General features: G+C 42.7%; 1 protein-coding gene across 2 annotated transcripts in view; it reads right to left on the bottom strand.

Moving 5' to 3' along the window:
- Nucleotides 1-5,524, bottom strand: part of LOC124135747 — a 30,596-nt gene extending 25,072 nt beyond the window's left edge. The window contains exon 1 of one of the 2 annotated variants that reach the window (XM_046501270.2): nt 5,369-5,524. The gene's annotated coding sequence lies outside the window, so the exon portion shown is untranslated. The remainder of the gene's footprint in view (nt 1-5,368) is intronic. The other variant, XM_046501271.2, reaches the window with a different exon arrangement.
- Between the last annotated feature and the right edge of the window lie 19,490 nt (nt 5,525-25,014).

Genomic DNA, 25,014 nt, shown 5'->3' with positions numbered 1-25,014 from the left:
CAAGGACTGGTCGACTGGGAGTCAGCATACTGCGTCTGAGTGGGGTATTCATGCCATGGTGGGCTAGTACTAGGGCTGGGACGAGTCCAAATTAACTACCTTGGTACCCACCCCTCTATTATCCAACCTTACCCGGGTACACACTGTAGGTCTCAGGAGATGTCTCAAAATGTCCGAATGGGAACATTTTTAGAATAGCCCTGGCAAAACGTATTAAGATATATATATGTATTAAACAATCTGGTCATTCATACACTGAAGTTGAATTAAGTTTTCGTTATTAAACCATATGAAAAATCAGAAGGAATGGGTGCATAGTCAGAAAGAAATGCGAACATTAGTGACGTGTAGTGTAACCATAGAGTTCTAGATAATTTTTGTCATTAAACAATATATCATGTGACTAACCACGGGTCTGGGTAGTCCTGTGGGTACCTGGGTCCTACTCAGTACCCACCCGACCCGAGTACCCAAGTTACCCGTCCCAGCCCTAGCTGGTACTATAAAATCAGCATCAGTCCAGACAAGTACACGCAGCCACATACACTTCTCTATATAAGTGCAATAATCTTGAATGTGATGTTAAACCTCATTTCACCTTACCTGAAGACACATGTATTTACATGTTGTAGACATGGAAACTGGGGAAAACTAATTATGTTTCAGGTTTTACAACAACAATTTCTGACTGGACATGCTGGATATCATTAGGAAAATGTGTTGTTTCAGAGAAATAAATTGTACGTTTTGAAGCAGTGGCCCAAAATATATCATGTTCATAACAAACATTACAGCCCCTACCCCAGAATATAACATGTTCTACCTCTAATCATCACATACTTAACTAAGGTAGACTTTGTTACCTGAATCAAAAGTAGTCATCAAGACTCATCATGGTCATGGCGGTAGTAGTACTTGAATTATCAAGTTTACAAATCTTATGAAAAGGATACATATATAGAGTGAATATATTATACCAATGTAACTGATTTCATTTGCAGTCCTCATTGGCAGAAGCAAATCATACGAACAAAAAGATGCAATGGCTCTCGGAAACTGTTTTCACTTGCACATGTTGCACCAGCAACCTACTTGGTGCACAAACAGAAAGATGACACCTCAACTTGTGTAACATGCTGTAACATAGTAAACTGGTGAACTAATGGTAGTTTCACACACAAGTGCTCGGTAATTGTTACAAGGGCAGATAAGTGTGACAGCAGGCTGCATCTCTCTCCTGGATATGTCCACACTGACTATGGGCTGACATTCATTGACACAGCTGGAAGTTGAAACAGTTACAAGTAAACATATGGTGAGTGAGTGTGTTAAAATTGTACGTCACATCAGCAATATTTCAGCCATATTGTGACGAGAAACGAGTGTTCTGTGGACAACATTATTTACAACACCTCCATGTCAGAATGATGAGATATGATTGTCCACGTGATCTTGACAAAATACTATGTAACGCGCCTTGGAGGGTAATAAATTTCTGAGCGGGGAAATAAATCTCTTATACCCTGCCACGAGCAAGTAAGGCTGCACATGGAGTTCTGAGAGGCAGAATAAATCCCTTACATCCCACTTCAAAGCAAAAAGACACATGCTTTTTCCAATTAAATGGAAATCATGTGACACAGCACAAGTTAACTTCAGCATGTTCAGCTCAATCTGACAGCTGTTTTCTTTGAATTTAGAATTTGTGTTAATTCTTTCACAATGTCACATTAGAACATGTCGGTAAGATAAATTAGTTTTAGCAGGATCACTCGGGGTATATGGGGTTTTATGCGTCCCAAGTGATCCTGCTACAACGTATAAAATATAATACACATGCTGTGTCCAATCATCGGGTCACCTGAGTCCATGCTGACCTCATGTTGTGGGTGTGACATCTAATGATCTAGCACTGACTACAGTGCACCATGTTGATTCAGGAAGTATACAGGCACACTAGTCATGCTGGTACATGCGGAAAACACCACCCAACAATGATGAATGATTGTATTACAATCTGGAAATATATATGTAGCTGCTATATGTGATGCACTGGATGAAACATTAATCAATCCGAATAGAGGCAAGCACCAAAAACATCTGAGAAATGCAAAGTATTATTTATTCTAATTATGACAAACTTGCCTATATTCAGGGTGTCATTACACAAACAGAACCAAACAATTCCTGGTTACATAACTAGATCTAGAAAGTAGGTTTCCATAGCTCTTCAGGTTTCTAGTGAGTATTCAATACTCATCGTCAAGCTGCACAGTACCAACTCTTACACTCACTATTAGAGCCCTATTTTAATGGTTTAGATCATAGCAGTGTAACCATGATAACAGCAGAGGTTTTAACACAGCAGACATATATTCATGGCATGTTAAATTACACATTTTTCATGTTTTACGTCATTTATACATGTTCATAACTGCCTGAGTAGTCGAATAGTACTACATTTCCAATAGCAGTCACGTTCAAATTACCTGCTAATGATGTGACAGACTGGTGAGACCATGCAAAAACCTGCAACTCTACATACTGAATTCCAAGAAAAAATGGCTCAATAATGGGAAAACAAAATATGCTACAATATGCATGATATACCTGGGTTGCATATGAATTAAGGGAGCAATTTAATGAACATTATTCATGTTATGAAAAGTATTGTTGGGAGGTTATACTTCTACATAACATTTTTACTTCATAGCCCTGTGCTTGCTACCTACATAGGAGACTCGCCAGCAGACAAGGGACCTTATGGATGCTAGGATACAATTGTGGTGTGAGCTCATTAAGAAAGCGCTTGACGTCAATTTACTTCTGTAAATTGCCATGTATGAGGACTGTAAAAATATATGGTATTTCTCTCATCAGTTCATAATGCAATAAAAACATTATTACAAAGCATTTCAGCATACATGTCTACTTTCAAATAATCAGAATATATATCTAAAACTGCAATTATTACATAAACAGTCATTAGTCTGAAAATGAGACTTTGCAGAAAATGGGTCCAAATGTGTGATGCCATGTGTCTCTGTAATAAAGGGGTGGTCGGGTAGCCTAGTGGTTAAATCCTTTGCTCGTCACGCCAAAGACCCAGGTTCGATTCCCGACATAGGTAAAATGTGTGAAGCTCATTTCTGGTGTCCCTCGCCATGATATTGCTGGAATATTGCTAAAACCAACGTAAAACCATACTCACTCACTCACTCTGTAATAAATATGAATTGAAGCCTATCAATTGTATTTTTGTGGTCCCTAAATACTGTAGTTTTAAAATAAAATGGAAAGTCAAAATGTGATTCTTTACCCATTAGGTCCCTTATCTTCTGGTGGGTCACATACATATTACTAGATTTATGGGAGAAATTGAAGGTCAAATGATACATACAGAAATTATACTGAGAGGGGCCAATTTCATATTTTTATTTTGCTACCGTAATGATGGCAATATCTCAAATAGAACTAAAATTCTGAGACCAATGTTTTAGAAATACCAATGCAGGAATATTCAGTTGCAAACTTCATCATCACTCATAATTTAATGAGATTAAGAAAATGGAAAAGATTAAGATGTACAGATGATGTACAGCTCAAGACCATTCAGCAAACACCTGAATGAGCACAACATGGCCACAAGGAATAGACTTGTCTCATTAACCTGTTGCCCCGGGATAAGTCATGCACAGACTGTTCCCCCGAGGCCGCGAGGAACATGTTCCCAGCCAAGCCTAGTATGATACCAGCATACTTCATATGGTTTGTATTCATTTGCCATCATGGTCATTAGCACAGTAACAAGCAGCTTCATTGTATCCAACAATCCTCATCATTGTGATTTGGGTTTTACGCCGATTCTAGCATTATTCCAGCAATATCATGGCAGGGGACACCAGAAATGGGCTTCACACATTGTACCCATGTTGGGAATCGAACCCGGTCTTCGGCGTGATGAGCGAACTCTTTAACCACTAGGCTAACCGACTCCCTCCCCATCATTGAGTGAGTTTGGTTAAACACCGCTGTGAACTGTATTCCAGTTACATCATCACATCGTGTCAGCTTAATGTGGGAGGGAAGCCCAAGGTGATCCTGTTGTCAGACACTTACTACTTTTGTGAAACCAATGAGCACGGATATGATGCTGACAAATTTAGAAACATAATTGGGTCAAACAGGGATTTGAACCCACAATCATATGTTTCTTGCATGCCCAAGGGATGCAACTCAGCAGACCGAATTGCAACACCTTAGACAACTGGGCCATATGTGTCCCCTTAACATTATTGAGCATGTTGAGAGAGAAAAATAACATGTGTCAAACAAACTATAAAGTTTCGTACCTGCTCAAACTAAGCACATAATAGACTCATGAAGATCCGGGATAGAATAGGCCTTCAGCAACCCATATATACTGAGATGAGAAATCCAACAGCAGAAATATACTTTTCATTGACTAACTGTATCAGTTATCTCCAAGAATAGTGTCAGCTGGTCATGCACACTGCTTTAGTTACACAAATTACATGTCTTATATTCTCAGGGATCACCAGTGATCACATTCACTTAATTCATTGATTATAATGAATAAGAAAGGTGTTTTAGCACTTTGTCAGCTGCCAATAAAAGCAAACACAGTGGTTTGGACATGAGAGATGGTTGACAACTTCTTGCCAGAGAATAATTTTCAATTATTTGATAAGTTTAAAGAAACTATTTCACCAATCAATAAGTGATGTTGATGTGCTGTCTTGATTGACAGTAACGACAGAACAGTGTTACCACAGGTACTACAGATATGTACCCCACGTACGTTTCTGTATACAGATCAAAATCTTTTCAAAAATATTATAAAGTTATCAAAATCAGATAAGGATAGGGCAATTCGAGAAATAACTCTTTTCTTTCAAATGAAGTTGCATGTGCAACAGCTTGGGTAGGCAGCCTTCTATCATTAATCAGCACGTCTAATCAAACGCGGATTTCTGTATTATTCATCATAACGAGTTCACAGCTAGCCTATGTATACACGAACACACAGGTGAATGAGTTTTTTTATTCGAATCTGTAAGTGAATTTCGGATTCCTACGTCACAGTCATATGAACTGAGCTTGGCAATGGCTATGATGACAATGATACCAGCACTTTTTTTCTGCCAAGGTTACACAGCTGCAACTAACTGCGACGGCAGATAGGCTAGTGCATTATGGACTGTACACACAAAACATTGGAAACAAAGTGACATTGACTTTGGCAGACACAGTCCTCATATTGTCCCGACAATGCATAAACACCCGTTACCAGATTGTTAGACCAATGAAAGATGACAGTGACAAGTGAAAGAGGAAAATGATCTACCTTACTCAGCCGAGTTGTAACAAGGTTGTTCCCTTGGCAAAATGAGACTGACAGCTAGATCAAAACAACAACATTACGTGCAGAGTCAATTGTAAATTTAGTTTCGTATCGGTTTCGTCACATCAACCTATCTTGCTGTATATATTTTAGTATACATTGTCCTGCATATAGATATAACAGTATCTAGATATGACAAATACCCACATATTTTTAGAATGTGTGACGAAACTAATGCGAAACTTATATTACACGTTAAGTCTCACTCTATTCATGAATCACTTCTATTTTTACCAACCAATCACGTGCAGTGTAGAAACCAATCGCGAAGAGACCCATCAGGGGTCACAAGTAAAACGGCATAAGTTTCTGATGTAATAAATGAGAAGCACACGTATTCACTCCCACCGTTTGTATAAATTAGGATAAGAATATTTAGAAATAAACGACTTTAAATATCCTCTTTTAATTGTTCCATAATTGCAAGGAGCCTAGATAAAATGTACGTTAATATATGTATATATACACACAGCCATCATGGACTATTCTTCCTGCAGTGTTTAATTGTACGATTTCTTAAACACACACACGCACACACACAAACACACACACGATTCCATTATCATTCCATGTTTGATACATTGTCGACTGAACAAATCACTGTCAATTCAATGCATTTCACGATTGTCATTGCTGTCAGATTTGTTTAAAATGTTACCTGTAACAGCAGTATGTATACAAGCATGTGTCAATGTTAGTTGGTATGATTCGATGTTGTACAGGCTGACAGCGATGACTCACTCCGAACGTGCTTTTTCCACCATGTCATGTATTACATGTGGTCCCTGCCACATCAAACATGTCCGACACAGGCAACCCATATGTGGGGTTTGTACATGACTGTATAAGACTTGATTTATGGAGACACCATCTTGAATACTTGTCAAATAATTTGTAAAATGTTATTTTATGCGATAGTGATTTAAATATAATCGTGTTCATGTTACCTTATATGTCTATATAGTTCCGGAGATTTACGCGGGGAATCAGGATCGAAGTGTATAATCAGCTGTCGAAGTCTAAACGTTAGGAAACAATGACGGGCGAAGTAGTTGCATAACCCTGCCTGATTGAGATTGACTGTTCAGCGTTTCCTGTTCGTTCGTAAACGTTTACTTCACATTCTCGACCATATTCGCGTTCATTCATCGCATAGTTTGTTGTTTAACGCCGCACTTAGCAATAGCCCAGCTATAAGACGGCGGTCTGTAAATAATCGAGTCTGGACCTGACAATCCAGTGACTGACATTATGAGCATCGATCTACGCAGTCGAGATACTGTGACATGCATCAACCAAGTCAGCGAGCCTAACGACCCGATACCGTTAATCGCCTCTTACGACAAGCACAGGCTGCTGGAGACCAATTCTAACCCGTATCTCCTCGTAAAGCACAACGTTCGTCCATACATGTTGTATATATAAATACTTGGATTACTTTATACATTACGTTCTTCTCTTAAGCTATATACATCATCCTGAAAGTTTGAGGATGTCTGAGGTATTTTTCACCATACGTTTTAGTGAAACTCAATAGTGGTCAATCAACATTATGGAAGAGCGAGTGAGTCTGTTTTACCTTAACCCTGCTTGATCCAAGTTATGCGAGTATTAGTAACTTTTAGAGACCTCAAAACAATTTATTAGCAAGACCATAAGTGAGCAGGGCTCACTAATACCACCGACTTCGACCCCAACATAGTTCAAAACATGAAAAAAGCAATATTTTGACCTGCGCGTCTCCTATATTGGCAAAGAAAGAGTAACCCCAATTGGAAAAGAATCCATGAAGTAGTTATTAAGTTATAGGTCTCACAAATGTCGAAGTAAAAAAGATATTGTTTAAAAGATGAAAAAAAATAATCTTTTTGTCAGAAATCCACATTTACATTGCACCTCGTCTGTTAGTATGGAAACTGTTTTCCTTCCTTTCTCCTATGAAAATAATCCATGTAATAGATTTCAAGTTATTGGTCACACAAATGTTTCAGTAAAAATATTCTCTTAAGTAAAAAGAAAAGAGAAAAAAGAGCTCTATTCTTTTCTTCAGAAAATCTAAATATTGAAATCAAACTTCGCCCCTGCACCTCTCCGACTGGAATAAGAAGTGTTCACCAAGTTTGCAAAGCATCTATGTACATGCAGTAGTTTTCAAGTTTTAGGTCACACAAAAAAAGTCATCGGAGGGAATTCCTTGGTATAACTATATACCCCCGCCCTTTGGGGTATAAATAATGGACGGGGGTATAATAATGGGCAGGAACTTTGGAAGCCTTCATTTGTTGGATGTGTTACAGAAACTGTCAATAATTGTAATGAAATACACCTTCCCACAAAGTATCATGGTCAACATCTGCGATAGCACCACATAAAGGCGACCCGTCTCTTTCCTCGGAACATGTACGGTCGTTCACTGGCAACGTTTTCAAATGTGTCCGTTACTTGGTATAAGGTTGGTGTTTCGAGTTTATTTGATCGACCTGTGTTCGAAGTTACTAAATCACTTTGTTTAAACGTAATAAATAGAATATATTCTCATCCATGCTTGAAGTCACGTACTGTTTCAATTATTAACATTTGTCCAAAATAACAAATGGGTTGGTTGGATAGCTCTTCAGCTCCTCACGCTAACGGCGGTTCGCTTCCAGGTATCATCAAATTCAGATAAGCCGACATTTAGTGTTTTGGTGAGAGCGGACATTTAACTCATATACACCACCACTGCACCACCGCCAAGAGCTTTTAGTAATATTCCTGCAATATCACGGCGGGGGACACCGGAAATGGGCTTCAGACATTGAGAGCTCAATACAAAGACCTGTATACATATTAAGCTTCTTAATCTAACATACAGCATGAAGGTAGAAGGTATTTGGTGAATGGAAAGATTTGCCCTTTGTTAATAAAGTCCAGTTTCGGTCGTTGGTCGGGGGCAGAGATTGGTAAAAAAAAACACACCTCGAATCCAGTATCTAACACAGTCGTAGGTATCAGTGGATGAACGCCCACTGGTGCATAGGCATGTTCAATACAGTGTAAAATTTCCTAACAAAGGAACAGTGTGTGAAGCCCAGTTCTCGTGATCCACGCCGTGATATTGCTATAGAAGCGGCGTGGAACCATACTCACTCAGTATCATGACGATATATTTTCTTTTCGAGACGATCTCACAGAAAGCAATAGCACGAACTTACTTCAGTAACACATACTTCTCATGCCAGGAATCCTCGCGAGTTTAGAAACCAACTGGCGGTTGAAGGTCATTTTATACTATGACCTCTCCAATTGTTTATCACGTGCATTTCTGGCGTCCGCTAGTTATGGACGGTAATGTTTCAACTTGGAAAATGTCATTTAACGGCATCGAACGAACTCCAGTTGCGAAAATAGTCGTGAGATTACTCATAATGAGTGGGTAAGTATGGCTTTACGCCGCTTTTAGCAATATTCCAGCAACATCATGGCGGGGGACACCAGAAATGGGCTTCACACATTCAACACATGTCGGGAATCGAACCCGGGTCTTCGGCGTGACGAGCGAACGCTTTAACCACCAGGCCATACCCAAGAATACATGGGACTTAACTATTCCACAACGATATAAACCCAATAATGCGTTCTAAAATAGTATCTTGATGTCATCAGAGATAACTCCTGCAGTACTAATTGAGGTTTATTAGTGTTTATTTATAGCACGAATCTCGTGCTGTACATGCATCCTACGCTCGAACCCACGTGTAGATACATTTCGTGTAAATATTTTACATTTCTGTTTGTTTGAAAAACTAAAAGAAAATTGTTTTGTATTAAGTTCATGAATGTATAATTTGGTATGTAATACTGTATTATCCCCGTTTTATATTGATGTAATCGGAATGTAATCATTTGAAGTGTATTTTGCGATATTACCTGTTTTTAAAAACTGCCACAATAGACGATATACTTATGCATAAAATAATTATACAAGCACCGAGTCGAAACATCAGCTAACAAACTAAATAAACAATATTTTGAATTGAGGAAAACTATTTATTTACATGAAGACATGAATAATATAATGCATTATGCTAATCTTTAACAAAAGGATGTCACATGTCCTAAACACATAAACAGATCTGCAAACATCACTTCAGTTTGCTGGCCATCTCCATAAGTTTAGGCCTTGAATTGGACTTCGTTGTCACATCATGAGTTTGCAAAAAGTCACGGAGCCCCGAAACTGAAAGTTCACTCAAATTGACATCTTGGGTTGGATGAGATGTAATTTCTTTGATGATTTTTGACTTTTTACCCTGTCTCACTTCCTTTATAGTATCTTCCCATCACACAAGCTTCCTTTTGGTGTATTGGCGTTTAACTCGATTGAGATCGCTATGGTTCTCCATTCGTTTCCTGACTTTCAGTGCCTCAACAGTTGCATCCCATTTATTTGATTTTTGCTGATGTATTTTTTTTTATTTCATCATTAGTTTTTTCAAGGGCCTGACAACTGAAGTCACGAACTGAACCATAGCGGTCAACAAAACCAGGGACATGGTAAACCAAACAGTGAATATATGGCGTTATTCGCATCTTTTGGTACAAATTCATTTTACAGCCAATTGAAACGAATAACTGAACCCTTTATAGTATCTTCCCATCACACAAGCTTCCTTTTGGTGTATTGGCGTTTAACTCGATTGAGATCGCTATGGTTCTCCATTCGTTTCCTGACTTTCAGTGCCTCAACAGTTGCATCCCATTTATTTGATTTTTGCTGATGTATTTTTTTTTATTTCATCATTAGTTTTTTCAAGGGCCTGACAACTGAAGTCACGAACTGAACCATAGCGGTCAACAAAACCAGGGACATGGTAAACCAAACAGTGAATATATGGCGTTATTCGCATCTTTTGGTACAAATTCATTTTACAGCCAATTGAAACGAATAACTGAACCCAGCTTTTCGACAGTTCAAAAACCTCCATTGCTGAGGTACCTGGAGTACAAATTTTGGAATAGATTTCTGAAATGTTTTGCCAAAGGTTGATGATGATGCTCTAAGATTTGCCTCTAAGCTTTGAAGGTAGATAATTCAAAGCTTTTTCTTTTCCTGACCCGAGAGACTTGCCCAATTTAGTTTTTTGCTCTCTCTCTTCCCAAACAGAAAATGAAACACCACAGGACCTGATACACTGTACTATCTCGTCAACATGTCTCGCCTTCTCTTTCTTTTCAATTAGACACCTATCCGTGTCGCATGCCTCCATTATCAAATTCCTTTCTAGCACATCTGTTATAAGTAGTAGATGCAACTCATCTCCAATGTAGTTTTGAACCTCCGGTTTTATAAGCGGGGCATGGAGAGCACCATGGGAACATTTGTCTGCACATTGTGTAATGTCCTCTACTGCACGCCTGACTTCCCCTGTGTCATAGTAATCCCAGGTCTTAGACACGTCATGTCTATCATTCTTATGCACATTGCACCAGGGACAAGCATAATTGCCAGTAGCGCCACCAAGGCCTAACATTGTTGAAATCATTTTCATGTCTGACGAAAAAAGAATGTCAATGCCTATCTCTCTGCAACCCACTTGGATATGACCCACAGTTACAATATCATTGATGTCATTACACATAGGATAAAGACAGGATTTTAAAGTATGGTAATCTTCTTTACATTGTACAATGAAAAGGGTATTTAAATTAAAAGATGATAGTGTCTTGCCAGGCTCGACAATGTGGAATGTAAAGATGACAAAATTAGAAATCCTACTAACTTTGGTGCCTTCACCGCCAATATTAACACACACCTTATCTACGTCAGGATTATCTTTGATATGCTGCGCTACCTTCTTCCTGAGCTCATCTTTAGAGCTAAGCATTGTTCCGGCACATTACCTGGCACACGTTGAATGACTATAGAAGACGACATCTCATTACGTGCCCCTACCACTGTGTGAGTTCTAGGTAATTCTCTGTGAATTTGTGAAATTTCGTGATATGATGGATCGCTTACGCCCAAACGATCCAAAACATTGACAAGGGAGCGCAGCTTTAGTTTTTCAGATTCTGGCAAGTTGGAATATTGTTTTCGAGTTGACACCGGTAAACTGACTAAACTGTTTTTTGAACCGCTGGTGGTTGTTGTAGGCGTTAAACCGAATTCCTGAAGAAACGACAGAGTTTTATCAAATTTAGCTTGGTGTAGAGGTGAAGGCCCTTGACCAGAGAGCGTGTGCCAAACTTCTTGGCAGTTTGATTCCTGCTCTACTCTTTCGCTTAAAAACTCAGTAACTGTAGCGTTACCACCCCCTTGAACACACAGTAGCTCACTTGAAAATACAGAAAAACAGTGTTTTTCACCCATAAAAAGTTTAGTAAAATCTAAATATTTTTTACATTTGTATACTTATCCTGCATTACTCCGTATTGCATTTACTGCTGTCTTTGACAGAGAGACGAACTGTGTGAGATCCAGCTGCTGAAGAAAGTTGTTTCCATCTGTCCAGGAAGCAGCGCCCCCTCCCACACAGTCGGCACGTGACCCGGGAGACATGACGTCATGTCAAAACACATAACTGCTTTAACATAACATCGGAAACTTCGTGGGGAGGAAGCGGAGCGCAGGGGGCACTTAGACTTCGTAATGCAGGATAAGTATACAAATGTAAAAAATATTTAGATTTTACTAAATTTTTTAACTTATCCTGCATTACTCCGTATTGCATCTTTATCAGACGGCACGGCCGGTGGGCATACCTTCAGATGTGAGCCAGAAGAAAAAAAACCGACAAAGGTCCGATGAAATCGCACCGCATGGACAAGAGATGACCGGAACACCAGCGACCATTCCTGTCAAAGGAAACGAGAGACGATGCAAAAGAGGGAACCCGAAATAGGTGACAGAAATAGTATGAGGCGGGAATGCCAAAACTAGCACTGACCTAAGAGCGAATGCGGAACGCAGTAGAGCCCTCTAATCTGGGGTGATAAACACCAGAGAGTTCGACGGGCCCCGCTCAGGGTAACGGAGAATCAGTGGCGTCGGGGGTTGGTGACCTGTTGAGCTACCACCAGGGGACCAAAGCTATGAACGCCAGCGACATCTTCCAAGGCTACATCACGGCGGTAGTGGTTGGCGAAAACGGTGTCGGATCGCCAAAAACAGCCTTCCATGATCGATTTGAGGGAACAGTTACTGTGCAGAGCCATGGTAGACGCGACCGCCCGAATCTCGTGGGGGTTGTTAGCCTTGGGGGGGTCCAATCCGGCGACTTTATAAGCTTGGAGGATGACCGCCCGGAGCCATAGGGGGATAGTATTCCGGCTGACCTCCGACAGCGACGAAGGGGAGACCGGTAGGAAAAGGCGTTTCCTAGACTTACGGCAGGCTTTAGATCGTCGCAGGAAAACCTTCAGGGCCCTAACTGGGCATAATAAAAGCTCCTCCACGTCGTCGGCACCCACAATCGACGAAAGGGGAGGGATGGTGAAGGATCTATCAGGCTGTCCGGGGAGTTGATTCTTTGCGATGAAGTCCCAGCACAGCCCAAGATGAACTGCTCCATGAGTCCCGCGTTCGAACCGGACCCGAGAGACGTCGAGGGCGTGGAGCTCACTAACCCGGGCGGCCGTAGCCAAGGCCAGTAGAAACACCGTCTACTTCGTTAAGTCGTAAAAGGAAGACGTGTGGAGTGGTTCGAAGGGAGCCTCCCGAAGAGCCTTTAAGACCACATTCAGATCCCACGCAGGCGGTCTGAACTTGGCTTTCTGGTCGTCGAGACGAAACGAGCGCAGCATAGCCTGGAGTTCGGGAATTTTCGTCATTCTCCGGTCGTCCGGGATGGCAAGGACGGAGTTAATGGCGACCAGGTACGTGGAGATGGTAGAGCATTTTAATCGACGCGTGCTGCGCAAGTACAGAAGAAACTCAGCCAGGAACTGCGGTGATGCCGTCATCGGATCCTGATGCTTGTCAGAGCAGAACGCCTGGAACGAGGACCATTTATCATCATATAGTCCCCGTGTAGATGGACGATGGGCGAAAGCAATAGCCTTGGCTGCTCTAGTCGAATAGCCCTTGGCTCCTAGGGCTTTTTGCAGATGTGCCAGGCGTGCAGATGAAACCGAGCGGGACTTGGGTGGGGCAACCGACTGTGTGGGTGGAGCAGCAGGTTGGACCACGCTGGCAGTTCTAGACGTTCTGGCGACGTTTCGGAGGTCGACAAACCAACTTCTGGCCGGCCACCAAGGCGCGACCAAAATCAGTGTCAAGTGTCGAGTGGCCTGGATCTTTTGAAGAACCCTGGGAAGGAGAACCGGAGGCGGAAAAGCGTACGCGCTTAATCCCTCCCAGGGAACACTGAATGCGTCGACTGCTACAGCGGCCGGATCCGGGACCGGCGAGATGTAAGTCGGCAGCTTGCAGTTCTGAGACGTGGCGAACAGATCGATGTTTGGAGTGGCGATCGTTTGACAAAGGACTGTGAAGATCTCTGGGTGGAGTCGCCATTCGGTGGGAGCCACCTTGTCCGGCCTGGACAGAGCGTCTGCCAGAACATTCTTGCAACCTGGAATGTACTGAACAAGGAATTGCAGGTCTAAGCGGTCCACCAGGTCGAAGAATCTGAAGGTCTGGTTGAGCAGGGACTGAGAGTGGAGAGTACCCTGATTCCTCAGACACCACACCACGGTGATGTTGTCCGTGGAGATGGTCAACTGGGCGTGACAGAGAATGCTCTGCCAGTGGGAGACGGCCAGTATGAGAGCTTCGAGTTCGAGGTTGTTGCTGTGCCAGTGGAGTCGATCTCCGGACCACAGCCCTGCAACTGTTTGAGTCCCCAGATGAGCCCCCCAACCCTGTTTGGATGCGTCGACGAACAGGTGGAGGGAGGGCTGTAGCGCGGTCAAGGAGACGCCGCCGCAGACGTTCGATTCCACCGTCCACCATCGGAGGAAGGGGTGGAGGTGGACCGGGAGGACGATGAGGGACTCCGGATCCTGCTGCCGGATAAAGGGTGCGAGAAACCGTTGAATTGGACGGAGTTGGAGGCGACCTCTGGCAGTCAGGTCTTGAGCCGACGTGAGGAGACCCAATAGAACCTGCCATTGGCGGAGAGTTCGAGCCTGTTGAAGGGCAGGGAAGAGATGAGCGAGGATTTTCAACCACCTGTCTCTGGGGACTTGAAGGAGGTCCTGATCCGTGAGAAACAGGCCCCCGATAAACTGCAGACGGAACGATGGGGTCAGCTCCGACTTCGTCTGATTGACGATCCAACCCAACTGATTGAAGAGCCCTGTGACGCAGTAGCAACGCCGAGTCCCGATTGTTGAGGAGACAATCGTCGATGTATGGATCGAAGTTGATGTTCCTCAGGTGTAGGTAGGCGGCGACCGGGCGGGTGATCCGTGTGAAAAGCCACGGGGCCGTTGAAATTCCAAATGGTAGGACCGCCCACTGGTAATGGGTACCATTGAAAAAGAACCTGAGGAAGCGCCGGTCGTTGGGGTGGATGGGTACATGAAGATAGGCGTCCTGGATGTCGAGGCTGATCAGGGAATCGCCAGCTGAGATTCTCGTCCTGAGCAGTCGCAACGTCGTCATTCGGAAGTAGGGAGGACGTTCCAGGTAGTGCCGGTTGAAAGTGGAGAGATTGTGTATCATGCGCCAGCTGGTGGTCCCCTTCTTGGGCACCAGAAACACCGGAGAGTAAAATCCTGGGTGTCGAGCCGGGTCGTGTACGATCTCTATGGCCTCCTTCTGCAGTAGGGAAACGATGCTGTCGTGAAGGGGCCGAAGCTGGTGGGATGAATAAGCGGCTGTTGACGGAGTAGACGTCAGAGGAGGCAGCGCAGCCAATGGGAGCCGGTACCCCTGACGGAGGACGTTGGTGACGAACGGGTCCTCCAGTATGGACCAGTTTCTACAAAACCGGCCTAGTCTCCCACCATCAGGTGTGTCGGTGACCGGAACGGCTGGGGGTGGGAGGTCCCAGTCGTTGAGGTCCCGCCGGTCAACGCTTTGAGGTGGAATCGGCACCCTTGCCGGGGCGACGATCCCTTCGGGGCTGGTAGGTGCCACGGGATCTACCACGACCACGCCCTGTCCCACGAAAGGGCGAGGTATGTTTGGAGACGACCTTGAGGGAGGAACGGCGTGGTTTATAGTTGCCTTTGGGGGACTTGGCCGCTGATTGGTGTGTGACATGCTCCAAGGCTCTGAGAGCAGTTTCATCCCTGGCGAAGCTGGAGACTCGGGTGTGGGTAGCAGAGATAGCACCATTAAAAAGGGTAGGACCCGACCAAGGTTGTCGTAGTAAGGAACGCTTGAATTCGGAATCCCAGTCCGTGGAAGTCAAGTAACCCAACCGTCGAGTAGTGGTGATCTCCGCAAGCGCAGCTCTCACAGGTGATTGCGCATGTGATCGATCTGGCGAAGTTGGAAAGTCATAACCGTGCGTAAGTGGTCGATCCTGTTAGGATTGGATTCAGCGAGATCCTGGTCAATGGCTCTGGCAGATGAGGCAAGTGTAGATAGTGGCTTCAAAGTACGCCGCAGTTCTGTTTCCACGAAAGCGAGTCGGGAGTCCGGCATACGTATGGTGACGGACCGGGAAGACCCGGTCATTCGATGTAAGTCCTCGTCAAGGATATGTGCACCGTCGGCCACGTCGAAGGAGTGGACGGGGAAATCTTCCCGCCGGAAACGAGGAGACTTGAACGACGGCGTGAGGGACAACTTAGCGAAGTCCTCGTCCAACGCCGTAACCAGGTCAGTCAGCATTGGGTCGGGTGGTAGAGAAGTCGGATTAGACCAGATCGTCAACTTTTTATCCACATCGGAGCCCGGGGAGGGAGCGACGGAGGCCAGACGGTCCGCCAACCAATCAGCAACCTGTGAAAGGCCCAAGTGTGTATCAATCTCGGGAGATGGAGGGTCATAATTGGGGCGAAATGATCCTTCCGAGGAGGAGGAACGACGTCGTCGTCTATGTACGGGTGAGCGACTACGAGAGCGACGACGGGAACGAGCAGACTTGGACGAGTGCCGAGAAACAGTCGGAGGCGACGAGGTGTACAATGTTCGAGACCGAGAAGCACCCGATGTGGAGGGGGCCGCAGGAATCGAAGTAACAGTAGTCGGGACCGTCAGCGTCGCCGGCGTCGCAGGAGGCACCGTCGGCGCCGCTGAGGTGGGTTGAGCTTGCGCAAACAATGACTGCATCCAAGCTTGCATCCAAGATGGATCCATGAACGATGACGGAAGGGCATGTCCATAAGTAGGAGGCGCAGCACAAGTCAAAGGCGCAGTATACATCGAAGACATCAGAGGCGCCGGACCAAGAGGCGCCGGATACATCGGAGGCGCCGGATACATCGGAGGCGCCGGATACATCGGAGGCGCCGGACCAAGAGGCGCCGGATACATCGGAGGCGCCGGAGCAAGAGGCGCCGGATACATCGGAGGCGCCGGACCAAGAGGCGCCGGATACATCGGAGGCGCCGGACCAAGAGACGCCGGAGTTGTCGACGTAACGGGCGATGCTGCAGACGATGATGTCGAAGCAGGCGACGGTAAGGGTGTTGTAGGAGACCGTGTACGGTCGGATGTCGTGCCATGGGAGGCAGACTCTACGTTGGATGGCATGTTGGAGAGTCGACGCACACGCTGGGTGAATCGTTTCCGAGACACTCTTAGGTAGGCGGTGAAGGAGACTGGCGACAGGGGACTACAATAACTGCAACGCTCTGTGAGGGTACACGGGGTTGTACAGTCCAGGCAGCAGGGGTGGGGGTCCCGTCCAGATTTATTCCCGCGGCAGCGAGAGCAGCGAGACATACTGGAATTGAAGCAAAAGCATAACGATGTGTAAACACACAACGTGAAACATAATGTAACTCAACATAACTTATTCTTGTTACAAAGTTAATAAGAGCAAACAATTACGCTTCAAACACGCCAAAAACAATCATTAAACTTAATGTAAAACTCCAACCATAGAGCGAATTCAAGACACAAAACACGAAAGTACGTGGACACGTAGTGAATCGCAACAGGGCGGGAAAAAATGGCGGTAAACCAAAATGGCGGGAAACAACAATACGCTCGGAAAAACCGTGACGAGAGTCACAACCCGAGCGAGAAACGTTACCAATTAACAATATAATGAAGGCAAAGGTAATACAGCAGACTTTTGACGTAGTAAACGAAAGAAAGTCCGGACCAAGAAAGCTTTAATAATTCCACTGAGGGATACAGTTCACGTCCGATCCATGTGGTTGACAAAGCAGTTATGTGTTTTGACATGACGTCATGTCTCCCGGGTCACGTGCCGACTGTGTGGGAGGGGGCGCTGCTTCCTGGACAGATGGAAACAACTTTCTTCAGCAGCTGGATCTCACACAGTTCGTCTCTCTGTCAAAGACAGCAGTAAATGCAATACGGAGTAATGCAGGATAAGTTAAAAAATTGCCCTTTTCTGCCAGATTTATATTTACTTTTCAATTTGGAGGACACTGAGCCACAAACACGTCCAATGTGTTTCCATCCTGTCTGTCTGACATAACTACATGTGCTTAAGTTGAGTATTTACAATGGCTATGTATGATAGGTTACCATAGCGACATTTTGCAGTGTGGAGCTGTTTCAGAAATTTATGAGTAACAAACAAAGATATAGCAATTTTGTCAGCCCGTTCTAAATGTTTCTTATTCAGAAACGGACTGACGTCAGTTGAAAATTATAAAGAGTCCTTGAATTTAAAGTTCTGTGCATACGTAATGTTGTCAGACATTTTGAACAAACAATTTAAGGTTATATTCACTGTGGAAAAACTATATACACTATATATACTGAACCACATTAAAAACTTCACAATCCTAAAATTTTAACATTTTGACCAGTTATCATTGTGGGCCCATATTGTGTATTTAAACAGTAATGGCCACGTATTGTCTTCAAATAACACCCGTTTTTGTGCAGGTGAATCGATCAAAATCATGTGCACAGCACACAGCAAAAGTGGTCTTTCACGTGCAACTGGTCACGTGGCCATAATACCGCACGTGTTTTCAGCCATACTTGTAAGCAGTCATTAACCAAAAAAGAAGAACACAAGAAAACAAAAGTCTTTACGGCCATTTGTCATGCCACGCCTTTAAAATGTGCAACGGGAACGTGCCATCGGCATGTTGCAGACGGGAACGTCCGTAGCTGAAGTCGCAAGGACGATGGGTTGTAGTCGACGGACTGTTTATCATTTACAGACGCGTCTACAGCAAACGGGTACCACCGCTGATCGCCCTCGGCCAGGTCGACCACATGTGACGTCACATGCAGAGGATCGTCAGATTGTCTTACGTCACCTCCGTAACCGATTTTTGACGGCTACATCAACCAGAAATGAACTGTTTAGGGGTAGACTGAGTGCGCAAACTGTTCGAAACCGTCTGAGAACTGCTCACCTTCAAGCACGACGGCCATACTGCGGGCCGATTCTGACTCAATTACACAATTACGTCAACGTCAATTGTGGGCACAGCGACACTTACGGTGGACTCAGAGGAATTGGAATAAGGTCTTCTTCAGTGATGAATCCCGATTCATGTCATCCGTGGCAACCTCAACACCTGCTGCTTACCGCGACCAAGTACTGGCACCAGAACTTCTGCCTTTTATGGCAGCACACGGACCCGGTTTGATCTTCCAACACGACAATGCCAGACCCCACACAGCAATTTTGACAAAGGAATTTCCTTCAGAATGCGGGAGTCAACGTCATGGACTGGCCCTCAAGGTCTCCCGACCTCAATCCCATCGAACACGTCTGGGATGCTCTTGGCAGAAGTCTGCGCACTCTCCAGAACCGACCACAGAATTTGCAAGATCTTGGCACCATTTTGCAGCAACAATGGCGTCGTCTTCCCAATCATGTGTTACAAGCATCATAAGGTCCATGCGGAGGCGTTGTGTGTTGTATATCATATATGGGATTACTTTTAAAAATGTGAAGTTTTTAATTTGACTCAGTATACAAAAAGCCATGAGTTGTAAATGAAGGCTGCATCACAAGCTCGAGTGAGCACAGCAAACTGTACTGTCTCGACGGGGGTCTTCACGAGCAGCACACGACCATCACGGGACCACCCAGGTGGAAGTCATCCTCACACGCGGCCAGGCCCTCACAGGGAAGTCCACACAGTTCCCTCTCCATGGACGTTGACATGATACCACCAATGGTCGGATAGAAAATGTTTGGTAAAATCAGCTTGCTGGAGATGCAACTCGCCATCAGAATGGTACACATACCTAAACACGTCCAAAGGACACGGTACGGAAAACCTGACTTCACGGGTTTTCAGACGTGCCTGGAATCCTCTCTCTACATCTCGAAAAATGCATATATCAGCTGTGGACAGGCATCTGGTTGGTGGAAAGACTGAATCAAATGACTTGGCAGATGATGTTCAGGCTCCCAGGTGCAGTCCTCTATTGAGTACCCGTCATTGCACAAGATAGAGTACATCCTGTAAACAAAATATAGACTATGTCATTGACTATGTCAATGGCTTACATTGATGTTAGCCAATACCATTTCATTTGCAAATACATATTTGTTTAGATTATATCAGTTCCGTACAACGTCTAAAATATATTTGGTTGTATAGTAAACCTTATGATCCTATCGAGAAGATAAAGCCTTATAAGTAACTGCTGTGTCCATAAAAACGTTTCATCAGTAACATATTTCACAACTAGTATTTTTTTCGTTGATGTTAAGCAAGAAATTGTTGCTTTACCCAACCATCATCAACAATCTTGCAGTCATATTCGCGTCGAAACTGAGTCTAGAGGATAACTAATAAGGCAATAACCCGACCGCCCCTCCTCATAATGAACAATATTACAGTTATAATACGGCGTACCAGTGTTATGTGGAAGAAAAGCCCGAAGTAATGCTGGTCTTAGGCGTTGACAACTTTGGTGCCACTCGCGGGCACGGGTATGGTGCCGACTTTAAATAGAAACATGATCAGGTGTTGGAATCTTATTATCATAGGTTTTCAGCGGGTGGTTATAGCTCGCTGACTTGGTTGATGCATGTCATCGTATCTCAATTGCCTTGATCGATGTTAATGATGTCAATCACTGGATTGTCTGGTTCAGACGCGATTATTTACAGACCGCCGTCATATAGTTTGAATATTGCCGAGTGCGGCGTTAAACAATAGCAATAAGGTCACAGAATGTTCCACGACATTCCTGAACCCAAAACCTAAGTTCACAGCACATTGTTTTGAGATCAGAGATTTCTTTCTAGTTAAAAACTCAGATTTTGTTACTCTTGAGGATTGCTGGTTATTTCATTCCACACTACTACTGCTGAGGAGGTAGGCAAATCCACGGAAATTAATATAATGTGTCTTTATGTATTTCCATTACAAAGAATGTGTTGTTCCATCGATATATCTAACCCATTATTGGCAAGTGGATGTAGGCCCTTTATGAACCATCCTGAGATAGTGAGTGAGTGAGAATGGTTTTACGCCGCTTTTAGCAGTATTCCAGCAATATCACGGCGGGGGACACCAGAAATGGGCTTCAGACACTGTACCCATGTGGGGAATCGAACCCGGGTCTTCGGCGTGACGAGCGAACGCTTTAACCACTAGGCTACCCGACCGCCCTCCATCCTCAGATAGACTTTGTCTTCATGCAGATGTGGAACTTCCGATGTTTAAAACAATTCACGTCAATTTCAGTTCAATACATGGACTTAAAATCGCAAGTTGGGGATATGCAGGAGAGGTAAGCAGAAACCATGTGAACATAGACATCTCTCAATTTACCATTGGTCTGAAAAACGGAAATACACGCTGCACTTTAAAGGATTTGTTGGTTTTGAAAAAAGGAAAAGGCAAAAAATGAAGAATGTAAGACATGAATGTGAAGAAATAAAACCGTGTCGTAAAACGAAGAACGTGAACATACAGCGTGTCGTGATTAGACATTGCTGGAAGAATGAACTATTATCTTACAGCAACATTACATTTTTCAATCATTTGACAGGTATTTTGTACTGTCAATGTACATTATGTATAATAGAATACAAGTAAATACTGGTACAATCTTTGCCTCTCACTGGGCCTTCTTGATCATCTTCTCAAAGAAAGTCAGAACCTGCGCCAGGTGAAAGAGCGACAGCCGCGAGCTTTATCATGAACGTGAACTGCACTATAAAAAATAGGTGTTTAGATCGTTTAGGTAACTAAACGGATTTTGTTTAGAAACAAATCGTTACGTTTAATATCTACACAATTTCCATTTAGTCGCCTTACTCAGTACCGTTTAGATCTTAAACATTTACTGTTCAATACACATATAAAGCAAATATTAAAAGGAAGTCTTAAAGAACTTATTTCAAATTAACAAAATATTAATATAGAGAAAATACTATGGATATAGTTGTCGGGAATATAACCTCTTCACTGAAATCTTTACGATTTTACTCTTTCTTGGGTGATTTAAGTAACAGATAGATCCCAGTATAAAAAACACGCTCAGTGACCATAAAAATAACCCAACACATATCTTAACATACAGTGGACTTCTACAACTGCATTTTCTATTGTGTAGCTGTTATAAAACTAGTTTGAATTCTTAACGCCCTCATTCTAAACGAAGTGTATTTAGTTTGATTAAACATGCATGTTTACTTTCTAAGCATCATAGTTTAGTTTATATATGTAAATGAACATAGTGGTTTAGTTTCTAAACACATATCGTTTATACATGTATTTACAAAGTATCCCAGAAGTTATTATATTAAAGAAACAAGTGGTACTGTCTCTATTTTACCAAAAACTAATGTGAATAAATAGTTTTGGACACATTCGTCATGTATGATTTAAAGGCTCATCACCTGTTTAGTTTCTAAACGACTAATGTGTAGATTAAGAGTTATCCCGCCTGTGACCTTGCCCTTTCGACGCGTCCTTTTTTACCCTTGACGGAGACGCCATCTTACACCACAGTGAGGATCTTCCAGGTGATTTTTTCCATTTTCTATTTTGGCAGTTAAAACACATATTTGGTCAACATGTAAGGCAATACATTGAATCAGTACAATGTAGGAATATGTAGAATGAAGATTTACATACATTTTTTGTAAATACAATGCATTTGACGTTGATTAAGAAAGCAGCGGTGTTGCTACTTGTGGAATTTATTCTTCTCTGGTGGGGTGCATGGTCTTGTAGGTCTATCACAGAAAAACTTGTTTTTGCCTGTCCTAATTCTTATGTTATGGAAAGAATGGATAATTTTACTTGTTCAATGTGTTTCTACGCCACAAGTAATCCTTTAAACTATGAACAACACCTTGTCCGATATCACAAACATGACCGAAACTTTGTTGTGACATGCACTGCAGCATCTTGCTCGTATTCTACAAAAGGTTTGTTGACTTTCAGAAAACACATGAATAGAAAACATGCAAAATCCCAAATAGATATTCAGGAAGGCGAGGAAACAATAGATGATGAAAACGGTTTGAACGAAACGGATCTTTTTATGCATGAAAATGAGCAAGATGTACAATATCTTTCTTTCTTTGAAATAGTTCACTGAGATAAATTATGTTCTCGCACTGCAAACAAAACACAAGCTTTCAGAAAACGCTGTGAACTGTGTTATTGCTGAAACACAGCATTTACTTTCCCAAAATTTACAAAATGCAAAGCCTGTCGATAGTAAGCTAGTGAAAACCTGTTCTTCTCTTTGCATTAAGAAGTCTTAAGATCTTGCAACTTGACACAAGACTGACAGTTTTTGATAGATAAAGTCTATATGTATTCTGAAAATACATCTAGTTTCTAAACTCCCATGAGAACAGAAAGTAAATGAATTTTTACTCCTGTGTGTATATTTACATAGTGTGCAAAAATACCCATGTAAGCAAATTTCGGCATGAGAATAGGGCTATTTTTAAAAGAATCAATTACATTGCCATTTTAGTGAGCTTTATTAGATAGATTGACAACAATGCCCCCCCTGACCACTTCACTGAATTTTTATGCTGATATATTTATGTACCATAAGCTCAGGAACCTAAACATACATCTATTCATATATTGCAGATTTTTATGGAGATCAAAGTAATGAAAGGTGGGGAAATTTGGAGGTCAGTGGAAAAATCAACAAATGATTTATTCAACGCCGTGAAGGAAATCATGCCAATAATCATTATTATTATCATATTTTATCACGCATATATGTTGGTTGCAGGAGTCTCCTAAACAAATTGACGAGGAAGCCGAGAAAACAAAGTTGCCAGTAGGGCCAATGCTTCAGATCTTTATAAACGACAACTGGATAACTGAGGCAATCATACACGCCGATGGGGTAAACCTTCCTGTCATAAGGAACTTCAGGAAGGCAGTGGTCCAGCTGCTGGCCATATACTATGTAGCTTGGCTGGATTACCCGAGGCAGTATGCACAGATGTTAGGCGTTATGCAAGAACTCTTTTTCAAGGAAACCTTTGGTTCAAAAACAAAAAAATGTGTTCACTTCTTGAAGAAAGTTGAAGCATGCATGATTAACTAGACTAGATTGACATGTTTCCTAATGGCAAAATAAAATGTTTAATTCTACTTTTCTTTTTTAAAAATGTGTATATCCCAGTTATGTACTTTTCATAGGTATGAAGACATATATTGATTCTAGCTTAATTCAGTTTAAAAGGCGACCGTTTAGGCACATTTAGTTTTCTAAACGCAGTGTTTAATACAAGGTGTTTAGTAACTAAACATGTATATTTAGAAACCTAAACGTTGGTGTTTAGAAACTAACAAGTAGTGTTCAGAAACAAAACGCTAAACGCGTTTTAAAAGTGGAGACATTTTGCCGTTTAGTTCACTGTTTAATCACTAAACGATCGTTTTTTCTGTGTGAGATTGGAATGGAAAGGCGAGACCTCCGACTAGAATATATAAACCACAAGCATTGTCTAACAATGGAGCATGCCGAACTCAAGGAACTAAAACAATGCAAGAAGAGATGGAGAAACAGGCGGAGGTGGAGCAGATAAGAAGCTGGAGGAGGAGCTCAAATCCTTCCATTAGCGTGCAACCCTCCTTGGGGCCCAATCTCTGACCTGTCAAGACACAGGGAAGTTTCCCAGTCATAGCTCCTCCAGCCCATCCCAAAAAGGCACAAAGATCGTACACCGGAAAGACCAAAAGCAAAATTCCAGACAAGATCCAGCCTGTAAGGAACAAGAGGATACTAAGAGAGGCCAAAGTGTATTGAAACAGTCACTCAGATATATTATATTATATTATATTATATTATATTATATTAAATTGGGGGGGGGACCTCATTCACTATAGCGTATTAACATGAAATAGTGTAGCTATTTTTTTTTATCAGAATTATAATATATGTAAAATTTAAATTATGTTATTTCTTCTTCAAACTGCAGAATTACTTTGTTTACCGGGTAATTCAATTTTGTTGGGTGATTTGGAGCAACTTTACATTTGATCAACAAATTCAGCATGCACATCTGTTTCACAACAAGTGTTTACTGAGTCTACTAATC

Source organism: Haliotis rufescens, unplaced genomic scaffold, assembly GCF_023055435.1.
Source record: "Haliotis rufescens isolate VD_foot unplaced genomic scaffold, xgHalRufe1.0.p SCAF_1, whole genome shotgun sequence".
NCBI lineage: Eukaryota > Metazoa > Mollusca > Gastropoda > Lepetellida > Haliotidae > Haliotis > Haliotis rufescens.
Note: the sequence above shows the minus strand (reverse complement) of the source record. Positions and strands in the feature narration are given on the sequence as shown.